This window comes from Rhipicephalus microplus, unplaced genomic scaffold (genome assembly GCF_043290135.1).
Source record: "Rhipicephalus microplus isolate Deutch F79 unplaced genomic scaffold, USDA_Rmic scaffold_39, whole genome shotgun sequence".
Classification (NCBI taxonomy): Eukaryota; Metazoa; Arthropoda; class Arachnida; order Ixodida; family Ixodidae; genus Rhipicephalus; species Rhipicephalus microplus.
In genome coordinates, this window is record NW_027464612.1 from 218714 (window position 1) to 240712 (window position 21999).

Below are 21999 nucleotides of genomic sequence, written 5' to 3' on the forward strand. Positions count from 1 at the left end.
CCAAATATGCATCTTGGCATGTCCGTCACAGACAAACGAAAAGACAAATACTAAAATATGATCAAGCTTCACTGCATCGAAAAAGCACTGCGGTAAAGCCAGCATGAGCAGAAGAACATTACATGATACGAAATGAACGCATGCCCAGGCCACTTGCGCATCAAACAAAGATAGGCTTTTGCGGCTGCTCAAGCCAAATATGCATCTTGGCGCGGCCGTTTCAGGCAAACAAAAGGACAAATACTTAAATTTGATCAAGCTTCACTGCATCGCAAAAGCACTGCGGTAATGCCAGCGTGAGCAGAAGAGCATTACATGATACGAAATGAACGCATGCACAAGCCACTTGTGCATCAAACAAATATAAGCATTTGCGACTGCTCGGGCCAAATGTGCAACTTGGAACGTTCGTTTCAGGGAGACAAAAAAACAATTACCAAGAGATGATTAGGCTTCACTGCATTGCGAATGCACTGCAGTAAAGCTAGCGTGAGAAGAAGAGCATTACTTAATACGAAATTAACGCATGCCCACGCCACTTGTGCATCAAAAAAATATAAGTATTTGCGACTGCACAGGCCAAATATGCATCTTGGCATGTCCGCATCAGGCAAACAAAAGGACAAATACGTAAATATGATCATGCTTCACTGCATCGCAAAAGCACTGCGGTAAAGCCAGCGTGAGCAGAAGAGCATCACATGATACGAAATAAACGCATGCACAATCCACTTGTGCATCAAACAAATATAAGCATTTGCGACTGCACAGGCCAAATATGCATCTTGGCACGTCCGTTTTAGGGAGACAATAAGACAATTACCAAAAAATTATTAAGCTTCACTGGATCGAAAAAGCACTGCGGTAAAGCCAGCGTGAACAGAAGAGCGTTACATGATACGAAATGAACGCCTGCACAGGCTACTTGTGCATCAAACAAATATAAGCATTCGCGACTGCTCAGACCAAATATGCAACTTGGCACGTTCGTTTAAGGGAGACAAAACGACAATTACCAAAAGCTGATTTAGCTTCACTGCATAGCAAAGCACTGTGGTAAAACCAGCATGAGCAGAAGAGCATTACATGATACGAAATGAATGCATGCACAGGCCACTTGTGCATCAAACAAATGTAAGCATTTGCGACTGCTCAGGCCAAATATGCATCTTGGCATGTCCGTCTCAGACAAACGAAAAGACAAATACTAAAACATGATCAAGCTTCACTGCATCGCAAAAGCACTGCGATAAAGCCAGCGTGAGCAGAAGAGACCTACATGATACGAAATGAACGCATGCCCAGGCCACTTCTGCATCAAACAAATATAGGCATTTGCGACTGCTCAGGCCAAATATGCATCTTGGCACGTCCGTTTCAGGGAGACAAAAAGAAAATTACCAAAAGGTGAATAAGCTTCACTGCATCGCGAAAGCACTGCGGTAAAACCAGCGTGAGCAGAAGAGCATTACATGATACGAAATGAACGCATGCACAGGCCACTTGTGCATCAAACAAAGATAAGCATTTGCGACGGCTCAGGCAAAATATGCATCTTGGCACGTCCGTTTCAGGCAAACAAAAGGACAAATACTTAAATTTAATGAAGCTTTACTGCATCGCAAAAGCACTGCGGTAATGCCAGCGTGAGCAGAAGAGCATTACATGATACGAAATGAACGCATGCAAGGGCCACTTGTGCATCAAACAAATATAAGCACTTGCGACTGCTCAGGCCAAATATGCATCTTCGCACGTCCGTTTCAGGCAGACAAAACTACAATTACCAAAAGCTGATTAAGCTTCACTCCATCTCCAAAGCACTGCGGTAAAACCAGCATGAGCAGAAGAGCATTACATGATACGAAACGAACGCATGCACAGACCACTTGTGCATCAAACAAATATAAGCATTTGCGACTGCTCAGGCCAATTATGCATCTTGGCACGTCCGTTTCAGGGAGACAAAAAGACAGTTACCGAAAGATGACTAAGCTTCACTGCATCGCGAAATTCACTGCGGTAAAGCCAGCGTGAGCAGAAAAGCATTACATGATACGAAATGACTGCAAGAACAGGCCACTTGTGCATCAAACAAATATAAGCATTTGCGACTGCACAGGCCAAATATGCATCTTGGCACGTCCGTTTCTGGCAAACAAAAGGACAAATACTTAAATATGATCAAGCTTCACTGCATTGCAAAAGCACTACGGTAAAGCCAGTGTGAGCAGAAGAGCATTACAAGATACGAAATGAACGCATGCACAGGCCACTTGTGCATCAAACAAATATAAGTATTTGCGGCTGCTCAGGCCAAATATGCATCTTGGCACGTCCGTTTTAGGGAGAGAAAAAGACAATTACCAAAATATTATTAAACTTTACTGGATCGAAAAAGCACTGTGGTAAAGCCAGCGTGAGCAGAAGAGCATTACATGTTACGAAATGAAGGCATGCACAGGGTACATGTGCATCAAACAAATATAAGCATTTGCGATTGCTCAGGCCAAATATGCATCTTGGCATGTCCGTTACAGGCAAACAAAAGGACAAATACTTAAATATGATCAAGCTTCACTGCATCGCAAAAGCACTGCGGTAAAGCCAGCATGAGCAGAAGAGCATAACATGATACGAAATGAACGCATGCACAGGCCGCTTGTGCATCAAACAAATATAAGCATTTGCGACTGCTCAGGCCAAATATGCATCTTGGCACGTCCGTTTCTGAGAGACAAAAAGACAATTACAAAAAAATTATTAAGCTTCACTGGATCGAAAAAGCACTGCGGTAAAGCCAGCGTGAACAGAAGAGCATTACATGATACGAAATAAACGCATGCACGAGCCACTTGTGCATCAAACAAATATAAGCATTTGCGACTGCTCGGGCCAAATGTGCAACTTGGCACGTTCGTTTCAGGGAGACAAAACTACAATTACCAAAAGCTGATTAAGCTTCATTGCATCGCCAAAGCACTGCGGTAAAACCAGCATGAGCAGAAGAGCTTTACATGATACGAAATGAACGCATGCACAGGCCACTTGTGCATAAAACAAATATAAGCATTTGCGACTGCTCAGGCCAAATATGCATCTTGGCATGTCCGTCACAGACAAACGAAAAGACAAATACTAAAATATGATCAAGCTTCACTGCATCGAAAAAGCACTGCGGTAAAGCCAGCATGAGCAGAAGAACATTACATGATACGAAATGAACGCATGCCCAGGCCACTTGCGCATCAAACAAAGATAGGCTTTTGCGGCTGCTCAAGCCAAATATGCATCTTGGCGCGGCCGTTTCAGGCAAACAAAAGGACAAATACTTAAATTTGATCAAGCTTCACTGCATCGCAAAAGCACTGCGGTAATGCCAGCGTGAGCAGAAGAGCATTACATGATACGAAATGAACGCATGCACAAGCCACTTGTGCATCAAACAAATATAAGCATTTGCGACTGCTCGGGCCAAATGTGCAACTTGGAACGTTCGTTTCAGGGAGACAAAAAAACAATTACCAAGAGATGATTAGGCTTCACTGCATTGCGAATGCACTGCAGTAAAGCTAGCGTGAGAAGAAGAGCATTACTTAATACGAAATTAACGCATGCCCACGCCACTTGTGCATCAAAAAAATATAAGTATTTGCGACTGCACAGGCCAAATATGCATCTTGGCATGTCCGCATCAGGCAAACAAAAGGACAAATACGTAAATATGATCATGCTTCACTGCATCGCAAAAGCACTGCGGTAAAGCCAGCGTGAGCAGAAGAGCATCACATGATACGAAATAAACGCATGCACAATCCACTTGTGCATCAAACAAATATAAGCATTTGCGACTGCACAGGCCAAATATGCATCTTGGCACGTCCGTTTTAGGGAGACAATAAGACAATTACCAAAAAATTATTAAGCTTCACTGGATCGAAAAAGCACTGCGGTAAAGCCAGCGTGAACAGAAGAGCGTTACATGATACGAAATGAACGCCTGCACAGGCTACTTGTGCATCAAACAAATATAAGCATTCGCGACTGCTCAGACCAAATATGCAACTTGGCACGTTCGTTTAAGGGAGACAAAACGACAATTACCAAAAGCTGATTTAGCTTCACTGCATAGCAAAGCACTGTGGTAAAACCAGCATGAGCAGAAGAGCATTACATGATACGAAATGAATGCATGCACAGGCCACTTGTGCATCAAACAAATGTAAGCATTTGCGACTGCTCAGGCCAAATATGCATCTTGGCATGTCCGTCTCAGACAAACGAAAAGACAAATACTAAAACATGATCAAGCTTCACTGCATCGCAAAAGCACTGCGATAAAGCCAGCGTGAGCAGAAGAGACCTACATGATACGAAATGAACGCATGCCCAGGCCACTTCTGCATCAAACAAATATAGGCATTTGCGACTGCTCAGGCCAAATATGCATCTTGGCATGTCCGTTTCAGGGAGACAAAAAGAAAATTACCAAAAGATGAATAAGCTTCACTGCATCGCGAAAGCACTGCGGTAAAACCAGCGTGAGCAGAAGAGCATTACATGATACGAAATGAACGCATGCACAGGCCACTTGTGCATCAAACAAAGATAAGCATTTGCGACGGCTCAGGCAAAATATGCATCTTGGCACGTCCGTTTCAGGCAAACAAAAGGACAAATACTTAAATTTAATGAAGCTTTACTGCATCGCAAAAGCACTGCGGTAATGCCAGCGTGAGCAGAAGAGCATTACATGATACGAAATGAACGCATGCAAGGGCCACTTGTGCATCAAACAAATATAAGCACTTGCGACTGCTCAGGCCAAATATGCATCTTCGCACGTCCGTTTCAGGCAGACAAAAAGACAATTACCAAAAGATGATTATGCTTCACTCCATCGCGAAAGCACTGCGGTAAGGCCAGCGTGGGCAGAAGAGCATTACATGATACGAAATCAACGCATGCACAGGCCACTTGTGCATCAAACAAATATGAGCATTTGCGACTGCACAGGCCAAATATGCATCTTGGCACGTCCGTTTTAGGGAGACAATAAGACAATTACCAAAAAACTATTAAGCTTCACTGGATCGAAAAAGCACTGCGGTAAAGCCAGTGTGAACAGAACAGCGTTACATGATACGAAATGAACGCATGCACAGGCCACTTGTGCATCAAACAAATATAAGCATTCGCGACTGCTTCGGCCAAATATGTAACTTAGCACGTTCGTTTCAGGGAGACAAAACGACAATTACCAAAAGCTGATTTAGCTTCACTGCATAGCCAAAGCACTGGGGTAAAACCAGCATGCGCAGAAGAGCATTACATGATACGAAATGAATGCATGCACAGGCCACTTGTGCATCAAAAAAATATAAGTATTTGCGACTGCTCAAGCCAAATACGCATCTTGGCACGTCCGTTTCAGGCAAACAAAAGCACAAATACTAAAATATGATCAAGCTTCACTGCATCGAAAAAGCACTGCGGTAAAGCCAGCATGAGCAGAAGAGCACTACATGATACAAAATGCACGCATGCCCAGGCCACTTGTGCATCAAACAAATATAAGCATTTGCGACAGCTCAGGCAAAATATGCATCTTGGCACGTCCGTATCATAGAGAAAAAAAGACAATTACCAAAAGATGATTAAGCTTCACTGCATCGCGGAAGCACTGCGGTAAAGCCACCGTGAGCAGAAAAGCATTACGTGATACGAAATTAACGCATGCACAGGCCCCTTTTCATCAAACAAATATAAGCATTTGCGACTGCTCAGGCCAAATATGCATCTTGGCACGTCCGTTTCAGGCAAACAAACGGACAAATACTAAAATATGATCAAGCTTCACTGCATCGAAAAAGCACTGTGGTAAAGCCAGCATGAGCAGAAGAGCACTACATGATTCGAAATGAACGCATGCCCAGGCCACTTGTGCATCAAACAAATATAATCATTTGCGACTGCTCAGGCGAAATATGCATCTTGGCATGTTCGTTTGGGGCAAACAAAAGGACAAATACTTAAATATGATCATGCTTCACTGCATCGCAAAAGCACTGCGGTAAAGCCAGCGTGAGCAGAAGAGCATTACATGTTACTAAATGAACGCATGCACAGGGTACTTGTGCATCAAACAAATATAAGCATTTGCGATTGCTCAGGCCAAATATGCATCTTGGCACGTCCGTTTCAGGCAAACAAAAGGACAAATACTTAAATATGATTAAGCTTCACTGCATCGCAAAAGCACTGCGGTAAAGCCAGCGTGAGCAGAATAGAACTACATGATACGAAATGAACGCATGCACAGGCCACTTGTGCATCAAACAAATATAAGCATTTTCGACTGCTCATGCCAAATATGCATCTTGGCAGGTCCGTTTCAGGCAAACAAAAGGACAATTACCAAGAGATGATGAAGCTTGACTGCATCACGAAAGCACTTCGATAAAGCCAGCGTGAGCAGAAGAGACCTACATGATACGAAATGAACGCATGCCCAGGCCACTTGTGCATCGAACAAATATAAGCATTTGCGACTGCACAGGCCAAATATGCATCTTGGCATGTCCGCATCAGGCAAACAAAAGGACAAATACCTAAATATGATCATGCTTCACTGCATCGCAAAAGCACTGCGGTAAAGCCAGCGTGAGCAGAAGAGCGTTACATGATACGAAATAAACGCATGCACAATCCACTTGTGCATCAAACAAATATAAGCATTTGCGACTGCACAGGCCAAATATGCATCTTGGCACGTCCGTTTTAGGGAGACAATAAGACAATTACCAAAAAATTATTAAGCTTCACTGGATCGAAAAAGCACTGCGGTAAAGCCAGCGTGAACAGAAGAGCGTTACATGATACGAAATGAACGCCTGCACAGGCTACTTGTGCATCAAACAAATATAAGCATTCGCGACTGCTCAGGCCAAATATGCAACTTGGCACGTTCGTTTAAGGGAGACAAAACGACAATTACCAAAAGCTGATTTAGCTTCACTGCATAGCAAAGCACTGTGGTAAAACCAGCATGAGCAGAAGAGCATTACATGATACGAAATGAATGCATGCACAGGCCACGTGTGCATCAAACAAATGTAAGCATTTGCGACTGCTCAGGCCAAATATGCATCTTGGCATGTCCGTCTCAGACAAACGAAAAGACAAATACTAAAACATGATCAAGCTTCACTGCATCGCAAAAGCACTGCGATAAAGCCAGCGTGAGCAGAAGAGACCTACATGATACGAAATGAACGCATGCCCAGGCCACTTGTGCATCAAACAAATATAGGCATTTGCGACTACTCAGGCCAAATATGCATCTTGGCACGTCCGTTTCAGGGAGACAAAAAGAAAATTACCAAAAGATGAATAAGCTTCACTGCATCGCGAAAGCACTGCGGTAAAACCAGCGTTAGCAGAAGAGCATTACATGATAAGAAATGAACGCATGCACAGGCCACTTGTGCATCAAACAAAGATAAGCATTTGCGACGGCTCAGGCAAAATATGCATCTTGGCACGTCCGTTTCAGGCAAACAAAAGGACAAATACTTAAATATGATTAAGCTTCACTGCATCGCAAAAGCACTGCGGTAAAGCCAGCGTGAAGAGAAGAGCGTTACATGATACGAAATGAACGCATGCCCACGCCATTTGTGCATAAAAAAATTATTTGCAAACAAAAGGACAAATACTAAAATATGATCAAGCTTCACTGCATTGAAAAAGCACTGCGGTAAAGCCAGCATGAGCAGAAGAGCACTACATGATACAAAATGAACGCATGCCCAGGCCACTTGTGCATCGAAGAAATATAAGCATTTGCGACTGCACAGGCCAAATATGCATCTTGGCATGTCCGCATCAGGCAAACAAAAGGACAAATACGTAAATATGATCATGCTTCACTGCATCGCAAAAGCACTGCAGTAAAGCCAGCGTGAGCAGAAGAGCATTACATGATACGAAATAAACGCATGCACAATCCACTTGTGCATCAAACAAATATAAGCATTTGCGACTGCACAGGCCAAATATGCATCTTGGCACGTCCGTTTTAGGGAGACAATAAGACAATTACCAAAAAATTATTAAGCTTCACTGGATCGAAAAAGCACTGCGGTAAAGCCAGCGTGAACAGAAGAGCGTTACATGATACGAAATGAACGCCTGCACAGGCTACTTGTGCATCAAACAAATATAAGCATTCGCGACTGCTCAGGCCAAATATGCAACTTGGCACGTTCGTTTAAGGGAGACAAAACGACAATTACCAAAAGCTGATTTAGCTTCACTGCATAGCAAAGCACTGTGGTAAAACCAGCATGAGCAGAAGAGCATTACATGATACGAAATGAATGCATGCACAGGCCACTTGTGCATCAAACAAATGTAAGCATTTGCGACTGCTCAGGCCAAATATGCATCTTGGCATGTCCGTCTCAGACAAACGAAAAGACAAATACTAAAACATGATCAAGCTTCACTGCATCGCAAAAGCACTGCGATAAAGCCAGCGTGAGCAGAAGAGACCTACATGATACGAAATGAACGCATGCCCAGGCCACTTCTGCATGAACAAATATAGGCATTTGCGACTGCTCAGGCCAAATATGCATCTTGGCACGTCCGTTTCAGGGAGACAAAAAGAAAATTACCAAAAGATGAATAAGCTTCACTGCATCGCGAAAGCACTGCGGTAAAACCAGCGTGAGCAGAAGAGCATTACATGATACGAAATGAACGTATGCACAGGCCACTTGTGCATCAAACAAAGATAAGCATTTGCGACGGCTCAGGCAAAATATGCATCTTGGCACGTCCGTTTCAGGCAAACAAAAGGACAAATACTTAAATTTAATGAAGCTTTACTGCATCGCAAAAGCACTGCGGTAATGCCAGCATGAGCAGAAGAGCATTACATGATACGAAATGAACGCATGCAAGGGCCACTTGTGCATCAAACAAATATAAGCACTTGCGACTGCTCAGGCCAAATATGCATCTTCGCACGTCCGTTTCAGGCAGACAAAAAGACAATTACCAAAAGATGATTATGCTTCACTCCATCGCGAAAGCACTGCGGTAAGGCCAGCGTGGGCAGAATAGCATTACATGATACGAAATGAACGCATGCACAGGCCACTTGTGCATCAAACAAATATGAGCATTTGCGACTGCACAGGCCAAATATGCATCTTGGCACGTCCGTTTTAGGGAGACAATAAGACAATTACCAAAAAACTATTAAGCTTCACTGGATCGAAAAAGCACTGCGGTAAAGCCAGCGTCAACCGAACAGCGTTACATGATACGAAATGAACGCATGCACAGGCCACTTGTGCATCAAACAAATATAAGCATTCGCGACTGCTTCGGCCAAATATGTAACTTAGCACGTTCGTTTCAGGGAGACAAAACGACAATTACCAAAAGCTGATTAAGCTTCACTGCATTGCAAAAATAACTGCAATAAAGCCAGCGTGAACAGAAGAGCATTACATGGTACGAAACGAACCCATGCACAATCCACTTGTGCATCAAACAAATATAAGCATTTGCGACTGCTTGGGCCAAATGTGCAACTTGGCACGTCCGTTTCAGGGAGACAAAACTGCAATTACCAAAAGCTGATTAAGCTTCACTGGATCGAAAAAGCACTGCGGTAAAGGCAGCGTGAACAAAGAGCATTACATGATACGAAATGAACGCATGCACAGGCCACTTGTGCATCAAAAAAATATAAGTATTTGCGACTGCTCAAGCCAAATACGCATCTTGGCACGTCCGTTTCAGGCAAACAAAAGCACAAATACTAAAATATGATCAAGCTTCACTGCATCGAAAAAGCACTGCGGTAAAGCCAGCATGAGCAGAAGAGCACTACATGATACAAAATGCACGCATGCCCAGGCCACTTGTGCATCAAACAAATATAAGCATTTGCGACTGCTCAGGCAAAATATGCATCTTGGCACGTCCGTATCATAGAGAAAAAAAGACAATTACCAAAAGATGATTAAGCTTCACTGCATCGCGGAAGCACTGCGGTAAAGCCACCGTGAGCACAAAAGCATTACGTGATACGAAATTAACGCATGCACAGGCCACTTTTCATCAAACAAATATAAGCATTTGCGACTGCTCAGGCCAAATATGCATCTTGGCACGTCCGTTTCAGGCAAACAAACGGACAAATACTAAAATATGATCAAGCTTCACTGCATCGAAAAAGCACTGTGGTAAAGCCAGCATGAGCAGAAGAGCACTACATGATTCGAAATGAACGCATGCCCAGGCCACTTGTGCATCAAACAAATATAATCATTTGCGACTGCTCAGGCGAAATATGCATCTTGGCATGTTCGTTTGGGGCAAACAAAAGGACAAATACTTAAATATGATCATGCTTCACTGCATCGCAAAAGCACTGCGGTAAAGCCAGCGTGAGCAGAAGAGCATTACATGTTACGAAATGAACGCATGCACAGGGTACTTGTGCATCAAACAAATATAAGCATTTGCGATTGCTCAGGCCAAATATGCATCTTGGCACGTCCGTTTCAGGCAAACAAAAGGACAAATACTTAAATATGATTAAGCTTCACTGCATCGCAAAAGCACTGCGGTAAAGCCAGCGTGAGCAGAATAGAACTACATGATACGAAATGAACGCATGCACAGGCCACTTGTGCATCAAACAAATATAAGCATTTGCGACTGCACAGGCCAAATATGCATCTTGGCATGTCCGCATCAGGCAAACAAAAGGACAAATACCTAAATATGATCATGCTTCACTGCATCGCAAAAGCACTGCGGTAAAGCCAGCGTGAGCAGAAGAGCATTACATGATACGAAATAAACGCATGCACAATCCACTTCTGCATCAAACAAATATAAGCATTTGCGACTGCACAGGCCAAATATGCATCTTGGCACGTCCGTTTTAGGGAGACAATAAGACAATTACCAAAAAATTATTAAGCTTCACTGGATCGAAAAAGCACTGCGGTAAAGCCAGCGTGAACAGAAGAGCGTTACATGATACGAAATGAACGCCTGCACAGGCTACTTGTGCATCAAACAAATATAAGCATTCGCGACTGCTCAGGCCAAATATGCAACTTTGCACGTTCGTTTAAGGGAGACAAAACGACAATTACCAAAAGCTGATTTAGCTTCACTGCATAGCAAAGCACTGCGGTAAAACCAGCGTGAGCAGAAGAGCATTACATGATAAGAAATGAACGCATGCACAGGCCACTTGTGCATCAAACAAAGATAAGCATTTGCGACGGCTCAGGCAAAATATGCATCTTGGCACGTCCGTTTCAGGCAAACAAAAGGACAAATACTTAAATATGATTAAGCTTCACTTCATCGCAAAAGCACTGCGGTAAAGCCAGCGTGAGCAGAATAGCATTACATGATACGAAATGAACGCATGCACAGGCCACTTGTGCATCAAACAAATATAAGCATTTGCGACTGCTCAGGCCATATATGCATCTTGGCACGTCCGTTTTAGGGAGACAATAAGACAATTACCAAAAAATTATTAAGCTTCACTGGATCAAAATGCACTGCGGTAAAGCCAGCGTGAACAGAAGAGCGTTACATGATACGAAATGAACGCATGCCCACGCCACTTGTGCATAAAAAAAAAGTATTTGCAAACAAAAGGACAAATACTAAAATATGATCAAGCTTCACTGCATTGAAAAAGCACTGCGGTAAATCCAGCATGAGCAGAAGAGCACTACATGATACAAAATGAACGCATGCCCAGGCCACTTGTGCATCGAAGAAATATAAGCATTTGCGACTGCACAGGCCAAATATGCATCTTGGCATGTCCGCATCAGGCAAACAAAAGGACAAATACGTAAATATGATCATGCTTCACTGCATCGCAAAAGCACTGCGGTAAAGCCAGCGTGAGCAGAAGAGCATTACATGATACGAAATAAACGCATGCACAATCCACTTGTGCATCAAACAAATATAAGCATTTGCGACTGCACAGGCCAAATATGCATCTTGGCACGTCCGTTTTAGGGAGACAATAAGACAATTACCAAAAAATATTAAGCTTCACTGGATCGAAAAAGCACTGCGGTAAAGCCAGCGTGAACAGAAGAGCGTTACATGATACGAAATGAACGCCTGCACAGGCTACTTGTGCATCAAACAAATATAAGCATTCGCGACTGCTCAGGCCAAATATGCAACTTGGCACGTTCGTTTAAGGGAGACAAAACGACAATTACCAAAAGCTGATTTAGCTTCACTGCATAGCAAAGCACTGTGGTAAAACCAGCATGAGCAGAAGAGCATTACATGATACGAAATGAATGCATGCACAGGCCACTTGTGCATCAAACAAATGTAAGCATTTGCGACTGCTCAGGCCAAATATGCATCTTGGCATGTCCGTCTCAGACAAACGAAAAGACAAATACTAAAACATGATCAAGCTTCACTGCATCGCAAAAGCACTGCGATAAAGCCAGCGTGAGCAGAAGAGACCTACATGATACGAAATGAACGCATGCCCAGGCCACTTCTGCATGAACAAATATAGGCATTTGCGACTGCTCAGGCCAAATATGCATCTTGGCACGTCCGTTTCAGGGAGACAAAAAGAAAATTACCAAAAGATGAATAAGCTTCACTGCATCACGAAAGCACTGCGGTAAAACCAGCGTGAGCAGAAGAGCATTACATGATACGAAATGAACGCATGCACAGGCCACTTGTGCATCAAACAAAGATAAGCATTTGCGACGGCTCAGGCAAAATATGCATCTTGGCACGTCCGTTTCAGGCAAACAAAAGGACAAATACTTAAATTTAATGAAGCTTTACTGCATCGCAAAAGCACTGCGGTAATGCCAGCGTGAGCAGAAGAGCATTACATGATACGAAATGAACGCATGCAAGGGCCACTTGTGCATCAAACAAATATAAGCACTTGCGACTGCTCAGGCCAAATATGCATCTTCGCACGTCCGTTTCAGGCAGACAAAAAGACAATTACCAAAAGATGATTATGCATCACTCCATCGCGAAAGCACTGCGGTAAGGCCAGCGTGGGCAGAAGAGCATTACATGATACGAAATGAACGCATGCACAGGCCACTTGTGCATCAAACAAATATGAGCATTTGCGACTGCACAGGCCAAATATGCATCTTGGCACGTCCGTTTTAGGGAGACAATAAGACAATTACCAAAAAACTATTAAGCTTCACTGGATCGAAAAAGCACTGCGGTAAAGCCAGCGTGAACAGAACAGCGTTACATGATACGAAATGAACGCATGCACAGGCCACTTGTGCATCAAACAAATATAAGCATTCGCGACTGCTTCGGCCAAATATGTAACTTAGCACGTTAGTTTCAGGGAGACAAAACGACAATTACCAAAAGCTGATTTAGCTTCACTGCATAGCCAAAGCACTGAGGTAAAACCAGCATGCGCAGAAGAGCATTACATGATACGAAATGAATGCATGCACAGGCCACTTGTGCATCAAACAAATATAAGCATTTGCGACTTCTCAAGCCAAATATGCATTTTGGCACATCCGTTTCAGGGAGACAAAAAGACAATTACCGAAAGATGATTAAGCTTCACTGCATTGCAAAAATAACTGCAATAAAGCCAGCGTGAACAGAAGAGCATTACATGGTACGAAACGAACGCATGCACAATCCACTTGTGCATCAAACAAATATAAGCATTTGTGACTGCTTGGGCCAAATGTGCAACTTGGCACGTCCGTTTCAGGGAGACAAAACTGCAATTACCAAAAGCTGATTAAGCTTCACTGGATCGAAAAAGCACTGCGGTAAAGGCAGCGTGAACAAAGAGCATTACATGATACGAAATGAACGCATGCACAGGCCACTTGTGCATCCAAAAAATATAAGTATTTGCGACTGCTCAAGCCAAATACGCATCTTGGCACGTCCGTTTCAGGCAAACAAAAGCACAAATACTAAAATATGATCAAGCTTCACTGCATCGAAAAAGCACTGCGGTAAAGCCAGCATGAGCAGAAGAGCACTACATGATACAAAATGCACGCATGCCCAGGCCACTTGTGCATCAAACAAATATAACCATTTGCGACTGCTCAGGCAAAATATGCATCTTGGCACGTCCGTATCATAGAGAAAAAAAGACAAATACTAAAATGTGATCAAGCTTCACTGCATCGAAAAAGCACTGTGGTAAAGCCAGCATGAGCAGAAGAGCACTACATGATTCGAAATGAACGCATGCCCAGGCCACTTGTGCATCAAACAAATATAATCATTTGCGACTGCTCAGGCGAAATATGCATCTTGGCATGTTCGTTTGGGGCAAACAAAAGGACAAATACTTAAATATGATCATGCTTCACTGCATCGCAAAAGCACTGCGGTAAAGCCTGCGTGAGCAGAAGAGCATTACATGTTACGAAATGAACGCATGCACAGGGTACTTGTGCATCAAACAAATATAAGCATTTGCGATTGCTCAGGCCAAATATGCACCTTGGCACGTCCGTTTCAGGCAAACAAAAGGACAAATACTTAAATATGATTAAGCTTCACTGCATCGCAAAAGCACTGCGGTAAAGCCAGCGTGAGCAGAATAGAACTACATGATACAAAATGAACGCATGCACAGGCCACTTCTGCATCAAACAAATATAAGCATTTTCGACTGCTCATGCCAAATATGCATCTTGGCAGGTCCGTTTCAGGCAAACAAAAGGACAATTACCAAGAGATGATGAAGCTTGACTGCATCACGAAAGCACTGCGATAAAGCCAGCGTGAGCAGAAGAGACCTACATGATACGAAATGAACGCATGCCCAGGCCACTTGTGCATCAAACAAATATAGGCATTTGCGACTGCTCAGGCCAAATATGCATCTTGGCACGTCCGTTTCAGGGAGACAAAAAGAAAATTACCAAAAGATGAATAAGCTTCACTGCATCGCGAAAGCACTGTGGTAAAACCAGCGTGAGCAGAAGAGCATTACATGATACGAAATGAACGCATGCACAGGCCACTTGTGCATCAAACAAAGATAAGCATTTGCGACAGCTCAGGCAAATTATGCATCTTGGCACGTCCGTTTCAGGCAAACAAAAGGACAAATACTTATATTTAATGAAGCTTTACTGCATCGCAAAAGCACTGCGGTAATGCCAGCGTGAGCAGAAGAGCATTACATGATACGAAATGAACGCATGCAAGGGCCACTTGTGCATCAAACAAATATAAGCACTTGCGACTGCTCAGGCCAAATATGCATCTTCGCACGTCCGTTTCAGGTAGAAAAAAAGACAATTACCAAAAGTTGATTATGCTTCACTCCATCGCGAAAGCACTGCGGTAAGGCCAGCGTGGGCAGAAGAGCATTACATGATACGAAATGAACGCATGCACAGGCCACTTGTGCATCAAACAAATATGAGCATTTGCGACTGCACAGGCCAAATATGCATCTTGGCACGTCCGTTTTAGGGAGACAATAAGACAATTACCAAAAAACTATTAAGCTTCACTGGATCGAAAAAGCACTGCGGTAAAGCCAGCGTGAACAGAACAGCGTTACATGATACGAAATGAACGCATGCACAGGCCACTTGTGCATCAAACAAATATAAGCATTCGCGACTGCTTTGGCCAAATATGTAACTTAGCACGTTCGTTTCAGGGAGAATAAACGACAATTACCAAAAGCTGATTTAGCTTCACTGCATAGCCAAAGCACTGGGGTAAAACCAGCATGCGCAGAAGAGCATTACATGATACGAAATGAATGCATGCACAGGCCACTTGTGCATCAAACAAATATAAGCATTTGCGACTTCTCAAGCCAAATATGCATTTTGGCACATCCGTTTCAGGGAGACAAAAAGACAATTCCCGAAAGATGATTAAGCTTCACTGCATTGCAAAAATAACTGCAATAAAGCCAGCGTGAACAGAAGAGCATTACATGGTACGAAATGAACGCATGCACAATCCACTTGTGCGTCAAACAAATATAAGCATTTGCGACTGCTCGGGCCAAATGTGCAACTTGGCACGTTCGTTTCAGTGAGACAAAACTACAATTACCAAAGGCTGATTAAGCTTCACTGGATCGAAAAAGCACTGCGGTAAAGGCAGCGTGAACAAACAGCATTACATGATACGAAATGAACGCATGCACAGGCCACTTGTGCATCAAAAAAATATAAGTATTTGCGACTGCTCAAGCCAAATACGCATCTTGGCACGTCCGTTTCAGGCAAACAAAAGCACAAATACTAAAATATGATCAAGCTTCACTGCATTGAAAAAGCACTGCGGTAAAGCCAGCATGAGCAGAAGAGCACTACATGATACAAAATGCACGCATGCCCAGGCCACTTGTGCATCAAACAAATATAAGCATTTGCGACTGCACAGGCCAAATATGCATCTTGGCACGTCCGCATCAGGCAAACAAAAGGACAAATACCTAAATATTATCAAGCTTCATTGCATCACAAAAGCACTGCGGTAAAGCCAGCTTGAGCAAATAGCATTACATGATATGAAATGAACGCATGCACAGGCCACTTGTGCATCAAACAAATATAAGCATATGCGACTGCTCAGGCAAAATATGCATCTTGGCACGTCCGTTTCAGAGAGACAATAAGACAATTACCAAAAAATTATTAAGCTTCACTGTATCGAAAAAGCACTGCGGTAAAGCCAGCATGAGCAGAAGAGCATTACATGATACGAAATGAATGCATGCACAGGCCACTTGTGCATCAAACAAATATAAGCATTTGCGACTGTTCAGGCCAAATATGCATCTTGGCACATCCGTTTCAGGGAGACAAAAAGACAATTACCGAAAGATGATTAAGCTTCACTGCACCGCCAAAGCACTGCAGTAAATCTAGCGTGAGAACAAGAGCATTACCTAATACGAAATGAACGCATGCCCACGCCACTTGTGCATCAAAAAATATAAGTGTTTGCGACAGCTCAAGCCAAATACGCATCTTGGCACGTCCGTTTCAGGCAAACAAAAGGACAAATACTAAAATATGATCAAGCTTCGCTGCATTGAAAAAGCAATGCGGTAAAGCCAGCGTGAGCAGAAGAGCATTACATGTTACGAAATGAACGCATGCACAGGGTACTTGTGCATCAAACAAATATAAGCATTTGCGACTGCTCGGGCCAAATGTGCAACTTGGCACGTTCGTTTCAGGGAGAAAAAACTACAATTACCAAAAGCTGATTAAGCTTCACTGGATCGAAAAAGCACTGCGGTAAAGCCAGCGTGAACAGAAGAGCATTACATGATACGAAATGAACGCATGCACAAGCCACTTGTGCATCAAACAAATATAAGCATTTGCGACTGCTCGGGCCAAATATGCAACTTGGCACATTCGTTTCAGGGAGACAAAACTACAATAACCAAAAGCTGATTAAGCTTCACTGCATCATCAAAGCACTGCAGTAAAGCTAGTGTGAGAACAAGAGCATTACTTAATACGAAATGAACGCATGCCCACGCCACTTGTGCATCAAAAAAATATAAGTATTTGCGACTGCTCAGGCCAAATACACATCTTGGCAAGTCCGTTTCAGGCAAACAAAAGGACAAATACTAAAATATGATCAAGCTTCACTGCATCAAAAAAGCACTGCGGTAAGGCCAGCGTCGGCAGAAGAGCATTACATGATACGAAATGAACGCATGCACAGGCCACTTGTGCATCAAACAAATATGAGCATTTGCGACTGCACAGGCCAAATATGCATCTTGGCACGTCCGTTTTAGGGAGACAATAAGACAATTACCAAAAAATTATTATGCTTCACTGGATCAAAAAAGCACTGCGGTAAAGCCAGCGTGAACAGAACAGCGTTACATGATACGAAATGAACGCATGCACAGGCCACATGTGCATCAAACAAATATAAGCATTCGCGACTGCTTCGGCCAAATATGTAACTTAGCACGTTCGTTTCAGGGAGACAAAACTACAATAACCAAAAGCTGATTAAGCTTCACTAGATCGAAAAAGCACTGCGGTAAAGGCAGCGTGAACAAAGAGCATTACATGATACGAAATGAACGCATGCACAAGCCACTTGTGCATCAAAAAAATATAAGTATTTGCGACTGCTCAGGCCAAATATGCATCTTGGCAGGTCCGTTTCAGGCAAACAAAAGGACAATTACCAAGAGATGATTAAGCTTGACTGCATCACGAAAGCACTGCGGTAAAGCCAGCGTGAACAGAAGAGCATTACATGATACGAAATGAACGCATGCACAAGCCACTTGTGCATCAAACAAATATAAGCATTTGCGACTGCTCGGGCCAAATGTGCATCTTCGCACGTCCGTTTCAGGCAGACAAAAAGACAATTACCAAAAGATGATTATGCATCACTCCATCGCGAAAGCACTGCGGTAAGGCCAGCGTGGGCAGAAGAGCATTACATGATACGAAATGAACGCATGCACAGGCCACTTGTGCATCAAACAAATATGAGCATTTGCGACTGCACAGGCCAAATATGCATCTTGGCACGTCCGTTTTAGGGAGACAATAAGACAATTACCAAAAAACTATTAAGCTTCACTGGATCGAAAAAGCACTGCGGTAAAGCCAGCGTGAACAGAACAGCGTTACATGATACGAAATGAACGCATGCACAGGCCACTTGTGCATCAAACAAATATAAGCATTCGCGACTGCTTCGGCCAAATATGTAACTTAGCACGTTAGTTTCAGGGAGACAAAACGACAATTACCAAAAGCTGATTTAGCTTCACTGCATAGCCAAAGCACTGAGGTAAAACCAGCATGCGCAGAAGAGCATTACATGATACGAAATGAATGCATGCACAGGCCACTTGTGCATCAAACAAATATAAGCATTTGCGACTTCTCAAGCCAAATATGCATTTTGGCACATCCGTTTCAGGGAGACAAAAAGACAATTACCGAAAGATGATTAAGCTTCACTGCATTGCAAAAATAACTGCAATAAAGCCAGCGTGAACAGAAGAGCATTACATGGTACGAAACGAACGCATGCACAATCCACTTGTGCATCAAACAAATATAAGCATTTGTGACTGCTTGGGCCAAATGTGCAACTTGGCACGTCCGTTTCAGGGAGACAAAACTGCAATTACCAAAAGCTGATTAAGCTTCACTGGATCGAAAAAGCACTGCGGTAAAGGCAGCGTGAACAAAGAGCATTACATGATACGAAATGAACGCATGCACAGGCCACTTGTGCATCAAAAAAATATAAGTATTTGCGACTGCTCAAGCCAAATACGCATCTTGGCACGTCCGTTTCAGGCAAACAAAAGCACAAATACTAAAATATGATCAAGCTTCACTGCATCGAAAAAGCACTGCGGTAAAGCCAGCATGAGCAGAAGAGCACTACATGATACAAAATGCACGCATGCCCAGGCCACTTGTGCATCAAACAAATATAACCATTTGCGACTGCTCAGGCAAAATATGCATCTTGGCACGTCCGTATCATAGAGAAAAAAAGACAAATACTAAAATGTGATCAAGCTTCACTGCATCGAAAAAGCACTGTGGTAAAGCCAGCATGAGCAGAAGAGCACTACATGATTCGAAATGAACGCATGCCCAGGCCACTTGTGCATCAAACAAATATAATCATTTGCGACTGCTCAGGCGAAATATGCATCTTGGCATGTTCGTTTGGGGCAAACAAAAGGACAAATACTTAAATATGATCATGCTTCACTGCATCGCAAAAGCACTGCGGTAAAGCCAGCGTGAGCAGAAGAGCATTACATGTTACGAAATGAATGCATGCACAGGGTACTTGTGCATCAAACAAATATAAGCATTTGCGATTGCTCAGGCCAAATATGCACCTTGGCACGTCCGTTTCAGGCAAACAAAAGGACAAATACTTAAATATGATTAAGCTTCACTGCATCGCAAAAGCACTGCGGTAAAGCCAGCGTGAGCAGAATAGAACTACATGATACAAAATGAACGCATGCACAGGCCACTTCTGCATCAAACAAATATAAGCATTTTCGACTGCTCATGCCAAATATGCATCTTGGCAGGTCCGTTTCAGGCAAACAAAAGGACAATTACCAAGAGATGATGAAGCTTGACTGCATCACGAAAGCACTGCGATAAAGCCAGCGTGAGCAGAAGAGACCTACATGATACGAAATGAACGCATGCCCAGGCCACTTGTGCATCAAACAAATATAGGCATTTGCGACTGCTCAGGCCAAATATGCATCTTGGCACGTCCGTTTCAGGGAGACAAAAAGAAAATTACCAAAAGATGAATAAGCTTCACTGCATCGCGAAAGCACTGTGGTAAAACCAGCGTGAGCAGAATAGCATTACATGATACGAAATGAACGCATGCACAGGCCACTTGTGCATCAAACAAAGATAAGCATTTGCGACAGCTCAGGCAAATTATGCATCTTGGCACGTCCGTTTCAGGCAAACAAAAGGACAAATACTTATATTTAATGAAGCTTTACTGCATCGCAAAAGCACTGCGGTAATGCCAGCGTGAGCAGAAGAGCATTACATGATACGAAATGAACGCATGCAAGGGCCACTTGTGCATCAAACAAATATAAGCACTTGCGACTGCTCAGGCCAAATATGCATCTTCGCACGTCCGTTTCAGGTAGAAAAAAAGACAATTACCAAAAGTTGATTATGCTTCACTCCATCGCGAAAGCACTGCGGTAAGGCCAGCGTGGGCAGAAGAGCATTACATGATACGAAATGAACGCATGCACAGGCCACTTGTGCATCAAACAAATATGAGCATTTGCGACTGCACAGGCCAAATATGCATCTTGGCACGTCCGTTTTAGGGAGACAATAAGACAATTACCAAAAAACTATTAAGCTTCACTGGATCGAAAAAGCACTGCGGTAAAGCCAGCGTGAACAGAACAGCGTTACATGATACGAAATGAACGCATGCACAGGCCACTTGTGCATCAAACAAATATAAGCATTCGCGACTGCTTTGGCCAAATATGTAACTTAGCACGTTCGTTTCAGGGAGAATAAACGACAATTACCAAAAGCTGATTTAGCTTCACTGCATAGCCAAAGCACTGGGGTAAAACCAGCATGCGCAGAAGAGCATTACATGATACGAAATGAATGCATGCACAGGCCACTTGTGCATCAAACAAATATAAGCATTTGCGACTTCTCAAGCCAAATATGCATTTTGGCACATCCGTTTCAGGGAGACAAAAAGACAATTCCCGAAAGATGATTAAGCTTCACTGCATTGCAAAAATAACTGCAATAAAGCCAGCGTGAACAGAAGAGCATTACATGGTACGAAATGAACGCATGCACAATCCACTTGTGCGTCAAACAAATATAAGCATTTGCGACTGCTCGGGCCAAATGTGCAACTTGGCACGTTCGTTTCAGTGAGACAAAACTACAATTACCAAAGGCTGATTAAGCTTCACTGGATCGAAAAAGCACTGCGGTAAAGGCAGCGTGAACAAACAGCATTACATGATACGAAATGAACGCATGCACAGGCCACTTGTGCATCAAAAAAATATAAGTATTTGCGACTGCTCAAGCCAAATACGCATCTTGGCACGTCCGTTTCAGGCAAACAAAAGCACAAATACTAAAATACGATCAAGCTTCACTGCATTGAAAAAGCACTGCGGTAAAGCCAGCATGAGCAGAAGAGCACTACATGATACAAAATGCACGCATGCCCAGGCCACTTGTGCATCAAACAAATATAAGCATTTGCGACTGCACAGGCCAAATATGCATCTTGGCACGTCCGCATCAGGCAAACAAAAGGACAAATACCTAAATATTATCAAGCTTCATTGCATCACAAAAGCACTGCGGTAAAGCCAGCTTGAGC